General features: G+C 42.6%; 1 protein-coding gene across 1 annotated transcript in view; it reads right to left on the reverse strand.

The window, feature by feature from the left end:
• Positions 1-12,584, reverse strand: part of LOC126174922 (cytosolic carboxypeptidase Nna1-like) — a 551,652-nt gene that overhangs the window by 160,188 nt on the left and 378,880 nt on the right. The gene's annotated exons all lie outside the window — the stretch shown is intronic.

Here is a 12,584-nt window from a genome sequence, read left to right on the forward strand (position 1 = left end):
TAAATGTCGAACAAAAACTGACCCAAAGAATATCTGAGCATAGTAAAGCAGTGATCAGAACTATTCTATGTATGCTACATTATTTATCAGCTACTATTAGTGCTTGTATGATATTAGCCTTTGATATTTAGCTCACTCTGAATTTAAATGAAACGTAAACAAATATCTTACTCGGAAGAAAGAAAATTGAAAATGTTGTAGCTGTATAGTTCAATTACTATGTACCTGCTAGTCTACTTGGCATGTAGAGCCTGACTTTTTGAACTGCAGTATGTACCTTGAACAACATCAGCACATTTTTGAACTATTAATGCTGTTTACACACAAAATAACAGGTTGCAACACAATTAAGGGGCAAAAATAAAACAATTCATTCTAATATACCTTATCAATTTTTTGTCAGTTTATTATTTTCTGTATAGCAAAGAAACCAATGTTCACTATACATTTTTATTACTCTGTTGAGAAGAAAAATAATACTAACTGTGTAAGGTAACTAGTATTGATTTGTTTTTTGTAAGTTCTGAATACCCAAGTCACCCCCATGAACCATGGACCTTGGCGTTGGTAAGGAGGCTTGCGTGCCTCAACGATACAGATAGCCGTACCATAGGTGCAACCACAATGGAGGGGTATCTGTTGAGTGGCCAGACAAACATGTGGTTCCTGAAGAGGGGCAGCAGCCTTTTCAGTAGTTGCAGGGGCAACAGTCTTGATGATTGACTGATCTGGCCCTATAACACTAACCAAAACAGCCTTGCTGTTGTGGTACTGCGAACAGCTGAAAGCAAGGGGAAACTACAGCCGTAATTTTTCCTGAGGGCATGCAGCTTTACTGTATGATTAAATGATGATGGCGTCCTCTTGGGTAAAATATTCCGGAGGTAAAATAATCCCCAATTCAGATCTCCGGGCGGGGACTACTCAAGAGGACATCGTTATCAGGAGAAAGAAAACTGGCGTTCTACGAATCGGAGTGTGGAATGTCAGATCGCTTAATCGGGCAGGTAGGTTAGAAAATTTAGAAAGGGAAATGGATAGGTTAAAGTTAGATATAGTGGGAATTAGTGAAGTTCGGTGGCAGGAGGAACAAGATTTTGGTCAGGTGAATACAGGGTTATAAATACAAAATCAAATAGGGGTAATGCAGGAGTAGGTTTAATAATGAATAAAAAAATAGGAGTGTGGGTAAAAACAGCATAGTGAATGCATTATTGTGGCCGAGATAGTCACGAAGCCCACACCTACTACAGTAGTACAAGTTTATATGCCAACTAGCTCTGCAGATGAAGAAATTGAAGAAATGTATGATGAAATAAAAGAAATTATTCAGATACTGAACGGAGATGAAAATTTAATAGTCACGGGTGACTGGAATTTGGCAGCAGGAAAAGTGAGAGAAGGAAACATAGTAGGTGAATATGGATTGGGTGTGAGAAATGAAAGAGGAAGCCGCCTGGTAGAATTCTGTTCACTTGGTTCACTTGGTTCAAAAATCATAAAAGAAGGTTGTATACATGGAAGAACCCTGGATATACTAACAGATTTCAGATAAATTATATAATGGTAAGACAGAGATTTAGGAACCAGGTTTTAAAGTGTAAGACATTTCCAGGGGCAGATGTGGACTCTGACCACAATCTATTGGTTATGAACTGTAGATTAAAACTGAAGAAACTGCAAAAAGGTGGGAATTTAAGGAGATGGGATCTGGATAAACTGACTAAACCAGAGGTTGTACAGAGTTTCAGGGAGAGCATAAGGGAACAACTGACAGGGATGGGGGAAAGAAATACAGTAGAAGAAGAATGGGTAGCTTTGAGGGATGAAGTAGTGAAGGCAGCAGAGGACCAAGTAGGTAAAAAGACGAGGGCTAGTAGAAATCCTTGGGTAACAGAAGAAATATTGAATTTAACTGATGAAAGGAGAAAATAATGAAACAGGCAAAAAGGAATACAAGCGTCTCAAAAATGAGATCGACAGGAAGTGCAAAATGGCTAAGCAGGGAAGGCTAGAGGACAAATGTAAGGATGTAGAAGCTTATATCACTAGGGGTAAGATAGATACTGCCTACAGGAAACTTAAAGAGACCTTTGGAGAAAAGAGAAAGACTTGTATGAATATCAAGAGCTCAGATGGAAACCCAGTTCTAAGCAAAGAAGGAAAAGCAGAAAGGTGGAAGGAGTATATAGAGGGTCTATACAGGGATGATGTTCTTGAGAACAATATTATGGAAGAGGAGGTAGATGAAGATGAAATGGGAGATACGATACTGCGTGAAGAGTCTGACAGAGCACTGAAAGACCTAAGTCAAAACAAGGCCCCGGGAGTAGACAACATTCCATTAGAACTACTGACAGCCTTGGGAGAGCTGGTCCTGACAAAACTCTACCATCAGGTGAGCAAGATGTATGAGACAGGTGAAATTCCCTCAGACTTAAAGAAAAATATAATAATTCCAATCCCAAAGAAAGATGGTGTTGACAGATGTGTAAATTACCAAACTATCAGTTTAATGAGTCACAGCTGCAAAATACTAATGCGAATTCTTTATAGACGAATGAAAAAACTGGTAGAAGCCGACCTCGGGGAAGATCAGTTTGGACTCCGTAGAAATGTTGGAACACATGAGGCAATACTGACACTACGACTTATCTTAGAAGAAAGATTAAGGAAAGGCAAACCTATGTTTCTAGCATTTGTAGACTTAGAGAAAGCTTTTGACAATGTTGACTGGAATACTCTCTTTCAAATTCTGAAGGTGGCAGGGGTAAAATACAGGGAGCGAAAGGCCATTTACAATTTGCACAGAAACCAGATGGCAGTTATAAGAGTTGAGGGACATGAAAGGGAAGCAGTGATTGGGAAGGGAGTGAGACAGGATTGTAGACTCTCCCCGATGTTATTCAATCTGTATATTGAGCAAGCAATGAAGGAAACAAAAGAAAAATTGGGTGTAGGTATTAGTATCCATGGAGAAGAAATAAAAACTTTGAGGTTTGCCGATGACATTGTAATTCTGTCAGAGACAGCAAAGGACTTGGAAGAGCAGTTGAACGGAATGGACAGTGTCTTGAAAGGAGGATATAAGATGAACATCAACAAAAGCAAAATGAGGATAATGGAATGTAGTCGAATTAAGTCGGGTGATGCTGAGGGTATTAGATTAGAAAATGAGACACTTAAAGTAGTAAAGGAGTTTTGCTATTTGGGGAGCAAAATAACTGATGATGGTTGAAGTAGAGAGGATATAAAATGTAGTCTGGCAATGGCAAGGAAAGCGTTTCTGAAGAAGAGACATTTGTTAACATTGAGTATAGATTTAAGTGCCAGGAAGTCGTTTCTGAGAGTATTTGTATGGAGTGTAGCCATGTATGGAAATGAAACATGGACAACAAATAGTTTGGACAAAAAGAGAATAGAAATAGAAACTTTCAAAATGTGGTGCTACAGAAGAATGCTGAAGATTAGATGGGTAGGTCACATAACTAATGAGAAGGTATTGAATAGAATTGGGGAGAAGAGGAGTTTGTGACACAACTTGACTAGAAGAAGGGATCAGTTGGTAGGACTTGTTCTGAGGCATCAATGGATCACCAATTTAGTATTGGAGGGCAGCATGGAGGGTAAAAATCGTAGAGGGAGACCAAGAGATGAATACACTAAGCAGATTCAGAGGGATGTAGGTTGCAGTAGGTACTGGGAGATGAAGAAACTTGCACAGGATAGAGTAGCATGGAGAGCTGCAACAAACCAGTCTCAGGACTGAAGACCACAACAACAACAATAATAATAATAACAAATAATCTGGTTACAATTTCCTTATAAACCACACACAATAGTAAAGTAATTTCCATGAGGACTTCTTGTCCCTGTCTAGGATTCAGAATGGAAATTTATATTCTGGAACAAAAATGTTCACCAGATTGAATTCAATCAATTCCTTATTCATTAGTGCGGGGGGGTTAAAGCTCTTGATAAAGAGCTCAATACAAAATTGTTAAGGCTTTCGTGGCCACTTGTTGACAAACTGCCTATTGGCTTCTGTCTCGGGTTCTTCGGCCGACGTTCATCTAATGATTTTTCTGACGTTTCGCCAGCATGAGTGGCTGGCATTGTCAAAGCTTCACCCTCCATTGCCGGTGGTGAACTGGAGGCGAGCTCGCGGCCGCAGACTATATGTACCTGGCGCGCCAACGTCCGAGGGCTTCTCTGCAGTCATTTCCGGTGCGGTTCTCCTCTTGCTACCTGCGACGGTCGTTCGCTGCAGTACGGGAAGGCAGGATCCATTTACCTTAAGGCTTTCCTCTTTCTTGTTTAAACTGTTCGCGTGTTTTTGGATTTCTACAGCTTCTCTGTGACAAGCGCGTGTGATAGTGCTTCTCTACAGCCAGAACTTCCGTGTCGGCGAATTTTATTACGTGGTCGGTCTCATTCAGTGCGCAACACAGAAGCCCAACCACCTCCGCTGTATGGATTACCCAAGATCCATAAGAACAACGTTCCACTGAGACCGATCGTTAGCGCTCCTGGCTCACCAACGTATAAACTGGCAAAACACTTGGCCTCTCTGCTCCAGCCACAAGTGGGAAAGACCGACACATACATTAAGGACTCAGGACATTTCACGGAGAAGCTGAAGAAACTGAAACTTGCGCCAAACGACATCCTGGTCAGTTTTGATGTTGTTTCGTTATTTACAAAAGTGCCACTCAGCGACGTTCTGGAGCACATCGGTTCCATATTCCCGCAAGACATCAAGAAGTTCTTCCATGCATGTCTCACCACGAGCTATTTCACGTGGAATGGCGATTTCTACGAACAGCTGGAAGGCGTCGCCATGGGTAGTCCTCTCAGTCCAGTGGTGGCCAACTTCTTCATGGAACAATTCGAAGCACAGGCTCTGGACTCGGCGACTTGCAAACCTAAGGTGCGGTACAGGTATGTCGATGATACTTTCGTGGTGTGGAGCCATGGTGAAGAACAGCTCGGTGAATTCCTGAGACACTTGAACGGTCTCCATGCCAACATAACATTTACCATGGAAGTAGAAAAGGACAAGAAACTGCCATTTCTAGATGTGCTGGTCACAAGGGACGGTGAAAACCTGGGACACAGCTTGTATCGAAAACCGACACACACGGACCGATACCTGCACAAACTGTCAAACCACCACCCGAGCCAGAAAAGAGGCATGATTAGTACGCTCGTAACGAGAGCAGGACGAATATGTGAGCCTCAACACCTCAAACGAGAAATGCAACACCTGGAAACTGTTCTGAGGAGCAATGGGTACTCCACAAATTACATTAGAAGTGTAACAGAGCCAAACACTCAGCGAAGTAAGGAACCAGAAAAAGAAATGTCGGGTACGGCCTATCTGCCATACATTCCCAGAGTGACGGACAGAATCGGCCGTATATTGCGCAGACATGGCGTAAAGACGATCTTCAAACCAACAAGGAAGATCAAAGAGTGTCTTAGATCGGCGAAGGAGAAAAGAGACCCACTTGCAATGTCGGGAATATACCGTATACCTTGCACATGCGGAAAAGTTTATGTCGGAATGACTGGATGATCCATTAACACCAGGATCAAAGAGCATAAGCGACATTGCAGGTTGGGGCAGATGGAGAAATCGGCCGTGGCAGAGCACGCACTGAATGAGATCGACCACGTAATAAAATTCGCCGAGACGGAAGTTCTGGCTGTAGAGAAGCACTATCACATGCGCTTGTTCAGAGAAGCTGTAGAAATCCAAAAACATGCGAACAGTTTAAACAAGAAAGAGGAAAGCCTTAAGGTAAATGGATCCTGCCTTCCCGTACTGCAGCGAACGACCGTCGCAGGTAGCAAGAGGAGAACCGCACCGGAAATGACTGCAGAGAAGCCCTCGGACGTTGGCGCGCCAGGTACATATAGTCTGCGGCCGCGAGCTCGCCTCCAGTTCACCACCGGCAATGGAGGGTGAAGCTTTGACAATGCCAGCCACTCATGCTGGCGAAACGTCAGAAATGGCAAGGGGAAAGTACAGCCATTATCAAGTCTTGCCATGGCTAATGGAGTGTGCATTTGGATGCCTGTGTGGTTGTGGGTGTGAATGTGTGTAATGGTGCTGGAAAAAAAGTCAGTGCTAGAAAGCTAGTCTGCATGCTGTTTTCTGTTATTTGTTGCAATGTTCCATGCATCAGTTCCCTATAGGTGATTGGTTGTCTTTACCCTATTCTATGTATGGCTCCAGCCAGGGATTTCCGCTATTATTATACAAATTATTACTTGCTTCTCTGTAATGTCATTGTCACTTATTTTGACACTATGTGCAGGTGGCCACTTTTTCAAGGGAATCAGGAATAGGTAATTACACAATTTTTGGTATGGAAGATTTTCTTTTCTCTGGTAAAGACTTGTTGGTCACTGCAAGGCTGCTCCCACAGCTCATTGCTCAGTACAGGCCCATGCTACTGGCCTGGTAGAGTTCCCATGGTAGAAGACTGCTGACAAATGGACACCTACCAAATTTTCACCTAGAGCCCTCAACCAATGAGTGTGTGGGGAAATGATCACTTGGGGCCTCAACAGACGGAAGCAGAATGCTGGGACCAGATGGGATCACTCTCTGCAGTTATGTGCAATACGCATCTTCCATTAACTCTTTTAACCATAACAGTTCCTTCAAAATGCTTGGTATCTTTCCTAGGTGTGCTCTATGTACCCCTAATGAGAGCTCTATGTAGCCCTAATCACGCGATAAACCAGGCAATGTATTTCATGAGCTCGACTCCTCTCATCCTGTTCACTGGTGTCAGTGAAGTGGGAAAAAAACCCACCATTTGAGCCAAAAACCCTTATAATTTTGTGGCTAGGTGCCTCCATGAGCCATATTCTCCTATGCAGTCTTAAGGTTGCATCTGTCTTTTGTCAGCCAACTTTGTGGGGACACACTCACATGCACCATGCAGGAGCACCTGCCATGCCAGAGTCCCAGACAATGGACTAGCTTGTCACCATCACCAAGACTCTGCTAGCCTATCTTGCTATGTTGAGTAGTGGCTGGTAAAATGTGGACAGTCCATCATGCTGTACTGTCATGTTGCATGTGGACTGGCCCACAAAACCAGGCAGTCTACCACATGACCTTATTTGTGACCTGCAGAAGCAGTTACATAAGATCACTATTAAAAATATAGAGACAGAAAAGCAGTTTGGCCAGCTGTGGATGCAGGCAGCTGTGTAAAAGTCAGATTCATAAGTTCAAGCCACCTCTCAGTGCCCTACAGAAAATGAAGCCAATACAGTTGCCTCACAATCCACTAATGAGAGCAGATTTCTGGCAGTTACATTCATCCGTTCTTTCTCAGGGAGGATGTACTGAAAACATATGCACCTTCCTGCAAAAATGTTCATGATGTCTGTCGCATTTCCTTGTGACCAGACAGCTTTCCATTGAATGTTGTGTGTTTTAAGTTATAAGGTGACACACGTACTTACGTGGAATCTATGGATGCCTTTTATCTGTTGTATCAATCCCCAAATTGGTGGTGAAGCTAAAGTGGCATCATCTTCCACTTACATGAAGCAGTCCATTTAGCATTCCTGTGAGAGGAAGCAGGGTGATTTGTTTTGTGCAGTTCACACAAGAGTGATCCGCGTTGGGTATTTACAAATGACACAAATTGTGAACATTATAGGTGGACAGGTCATACAGCCTACAGATGTAGGGCTCCTTGCTGTCCAAGCTACAGTGAGATTAGACATTTGGATATTAATTGTCCTCAGGCATCATGTAGAGCAAATAACAGCCATGACAGATTGCAGAATTACATAAGCAAAGGGGAAATTAATCAAGGAAATGGATAGAGGACAGGAACAGCCACCCCTCCACACCAACCAATAGGAACTGTCAACCCCATTAATTTCTATGGGTTACAAGACGTGGTAAGCATAATTGTGCATGGAAAGATACAAGTGAGGAAAGTAGGAATTTTGACTTTTATGAGTGCTGAAGTGAGTTTAGTTCTTGCCCCCTAGTGATAAGTGGGGCTTAAAATGCTGCACCACTGTCATATTAGCCTACTGTGGGCCAAAGTAATTAAGACTGGAGGTATGTACTATGTCAAGTTAGTACCAGGTGCATTCAAGTTCTAAGGCCTCTGATTTTTTTCTAATTAACTACTCACCCGAAATCGATGAAACTGGCATTACTTCTCGACATAATCGCCCTGCAGATGTACACATTGTTCACAACGCTGACGGCATGATTCCATGGCAGCGGCGAAGGCTTCTTTAGGAGTCTGTTTTGACCACTGGAAAATCGCTGAGGCAATAGCAGCACGGCTGGTGAATGTGCAGCCACGGAGAGTGTCTTTCATTGTTGGAAAAAGCCAAAAGTCACTAGGAGCCAGGTCAGGTGAGTAGGGAGCATGAGGAATCGCTTCAAAGTTGTTATCACGAAGAAACTGTTGTGTAACGTTAGCTCGATGTGCAGGTGCGTTGTCTTGGTGAAACAGCACACGCGCAGCCCTTCCCGGACGTTTTTGTTGCAGTGCAGGAAGGAATTTGTTCTTCAAAGCATTTTCGTAGGATGCACCTGTTACTGTAGTGCCCTTTGGAACACAATGGGTAAGGATTACGCCCTCGCTGTCCCAGAACATGGACACCATCATTTTTTCAGCACTGGCGGTTACCCGAAATTTTTTTGGTGGCGGTGAATCTATGTGCTTCCATTGAGCTGACTGGCGCTTTGTTTCTGGATTGAAAAATGGCATCCACGTCTCATCCATTGTCACAACCGATGAAAAGAAAGTCTCATTCATGCTGTCGTTGCGCATCAACATTGCTCGGCAACATGCCACACGGGCAGCCATGTGGTCGTCCGTCAGCATTCGTGGCACCCACCTGGATGACACTTTTCGCATTTTCAGGTCATCATGCAGGATTGTGTGCACAGAACCCACAGAAATGCCAACTCTGGAGGCGATCTGTTCAACAGTCATTCGACGATCCCCCAAAACAATTCTCTCCACTTTCTCGATCATGTCGTCAGACTGGCTTGTGCGAGCCCGAGGTTGTTTTGGTTTGTTGTCACACGATGTTCTGCCTTCATTAAACTGTCGCACCCACGAACGCACTTTCGACACATCCATAACTCCATCACCACATGTCTCCTTCAACTGTTGATGAATTTCAATTGGTTTCACACCACGCAAATTCAGAAAACGAATGACTGCACGCTGTTCAAGTAAGGAAAACATCACCATTTTAAGTATTTAAAACAGTTCTCATTCTCGCCGCTGGTGGTAAAATTCCATCTGGCATATGTGCTGCCATCTCTGGGACGTATTGACAATGAACGCGCCCCCATTTTAAAACAGTACGCATGTTTCTATCTCTTTCCAGTCTGGAGAAAAAAAATTGGAGGCCTTAGAACTTGAATGCACCTCGTAACTGGTGGGAGAATGTATGAGCTTGAGATGGAAGCACTGAGGAAGCAAGGGCAGGATTATGTTGTCATCCTGGGGAATGACTTTCTGCACCACTATGAGAGTGTGACTGATGACTGGTGGCATGCTGTTGTATTCAGTGATGCGATTCACCATTCAGTGAAAACAGTACCACACAGATATGATGAAACTTCAGGAAGGGGCCCATTTCCAGAAATTCCATAATATATGTATCTTAGTGTTAAAAGCCAACATCCCTGAAACTGTATGTGGTGGACTGGAAGGGTTTTCTGGATGACAGCCAAAATATGAGAGCCTAAATGAACTACCTTTCTGGTTGACTCATTCACCCAGAATGAAGTTCTTAATAGATTTCAGTTCAACATGACATGACGTCTTTGTAGGGCAGAAGCCATGGATAAGAAAGAAAGTGTTCCAGTTTACTTACATAATTTAGGACTGAAAGATGGTGTAATGACATGTGGAACTATAATGGCAAATATACAGGAGACAGCTAAAGAGGAGTTGCACCAACACAAGAAAAGCAATTTCACAGAGAAGAGTTTGATATATAAAACATATATGTTTGAGGAAATGTAAGAAATGTTATTTGGCCTTAAATGTGCCAAACTGCAGTGCCATGCCTCTTTACACAGCCTTCTTCTATCGCACATCACGGTATTTTGCTCTGTGGAATTCAATCACGTATATTTTGCAATGGAAGCCATCTAACCTTTATTCAGGACAGTGGAAATTAAAATGTCCTAAGCTGCCTCTCCTGCTCCCAGTCGGCGGGTTTGACACTCCTCCCCCATACAATTAATACTGAGTGGGATTATTTGTGACAGAATCTTTTCCTCCCTAATCTTGCTACAGCTTTACATGGTGTGCTTTCCTTTCTGCGAAAGACTCTATTACCTCATTAAAGTTTGTCAAACATTTTGCGACTTGAAATGTCAAAATACTGAATAAGCTGGTAATACGAATAGCACCCAAGACTGGTATCGTTTCTTGATTTGATTATGCCTATTTTGTCACTGTCTGCTAGATAAAATGAAACAGAAATTGTAACACATGCTGTTTTGACACAAATGGTCATTTTTATCTACCTCATCTACATAAATAACATGACAGAATATAATTTGCAAAGTACCAATATCAAATAGCTATTAGGCCTACTACAAGCAAAACATTTAATGTTAGGGAAATAGTTTCGCAATTCATTTGGACACTCCAGTTTCTCAAGCATGATACAAAAAGTAGTAGTAGCACAAAATTTTTATATAAATTTGGAATCGTCATATTCTTACATATAATTTGCAAGGTGTCACCATTTCTTTTGCTTCCTTGTTACAACTAAAAATTTTGTCATCACTAATTCTGTAACTATTCCTGCCACTGTCAAAACTTATTCTTTGGTTAACTTCACTAACCCTGCCAGAATCATCAGTTTGGTTATCCTGTGTTTTATTCCCCTGTTAGGCATTATAATGTGTTTGTAAAATGTATTTTCCGCACTATTCTGAGAACAGCACTTAAGCAGCTGCTATCCAGGGACTGTACAACTGGCCTTAGTAGTATAGAGTTCTACAAAAAATTTTCTGTCAAAATTTCATTTTCTTGTGTACATTGAGTAGAAAATATGTAATCTTTCTTAACTGTTATATCTGTTAGTCATTTGTTTCCAATCTGGTAGTTTGAATCTATAGAGTTCACTAATAACTGGAAACAATGCCTATCATTAGCACACCCTATCATCACATAAACAAGCAGCAATTGGCATTCGCCCATTCAGGTTTATTTGGCTCACATAGTATAGCTCTGTCCCCTTTTTGTCTGTGACATCAAAAATCAACTTATGATTTGTTCAAAAATCAACTAAGATAGTGTTCAAAAATGTTCAAAAACCAACAGGGATGACTTTCAATATCATATTGTGATGGTTTGCCTTCTTTATTTCTTCATTTGTTGTCCTCACTGTTGATGTACTTCATTCTGATACTGGCTGCAAAATGGTGTGTGGAAATACAACACTGATACTTTAAATAATGTATCTGACAGGTGCAGAGTTGCATTTCACAGTAGTATACCTTCACTGTTCACAACCCCCCAATACTACACAGTTATACGAGGGCAGTTCAATAAGTAATGCAACACATTTTTTTTCTGAAACAGGGGTTGTTTTATTCAGCATTGAAATACACCAGGTTATTCCCCAATCTTTTAGCTACACAACACTATTTTTCAACGTAATCTCCATTCAATGCTACGGCCTTACGCCACCTTGAAATGAGGGCCTGTATGCCTGCACAGTACCATTCCACTGGTCGATGTCGGAGCCAACGTCGTACTGCATCAATAACTTCTTCATCATCCGTGTAGTGCCTCCCACGGATTGCGTCCTTCATTGGGCCAAACATATGGAAATCCGACGGTGCGAGATCGGGGCTGTAAGGTGCATGAGGAAGAACAGTCCACTGAAGTTTTGTGAGCTCCTCTCGGGTGCAAAGACTTGTGTGAGGTCTTGCGTTGTCATGAAGAAGGAGAAGTTCGTTCAGATTTTTGTGCCTACGAACACGCTGAAGTCGTTTCTTCAATTTCTGAAGAGTAGCACAATACACTTCAGAGTTGATCGTTTGACCATGGGGAAGGACATCGAACAGAATAACCCCTTCAGCGTCCCAGAAGACTGTAACCATGACTTTACCGGCTGAGGGTATGGCTCTAAACTTTTTCTTGGTAGGGGAGTGGGTGTGGTGCCACTCCATTGATTTCAGTTTTGTTTCAGGTTTGCTCTTTATGGTGTTCGGTTAGACAACGAGGGACCCAGCAGGAACAAACCTTTGAATATCCCAACTGGTGAACAATTGTGACAGCACTACCAACAGAGATGTCAAGTTGAGCACTGAGTTGTTTGATCGTGATCCGTCGATCATCTCGAACGAGTGTGTTCGCACGCTCCATCATTGCAGGAGTCACAGCTGTGTACGGCCGGCCCGCACGCGGGAGATCAGACAGTTTTGCTTGACCTTGCGGCGATGATGACACACGCTTTGCCCAACGACTCACCGTGCTTTTGTCCACTGCCAGATCACCGTAGACATTCTGCAAGCGCCTATGAATATCTGAGATGCCCTGGTTTTC

This window comes from Schistocerca cancellata, chromosome 3 (assembly GCF_023864275.1).
Source record: "Schistocerca cancellata isolate TAMUIC-IGC-003103 chromosome 3, iqSchCanc2.1, whole genome shotgun sequence".
Lineage (NCBI taxonomy): Eukaryota > Metazoa > Arthropoda > Insecta > Orthoptera > Acrididae > Schistocerca > Schistocerca cancellata.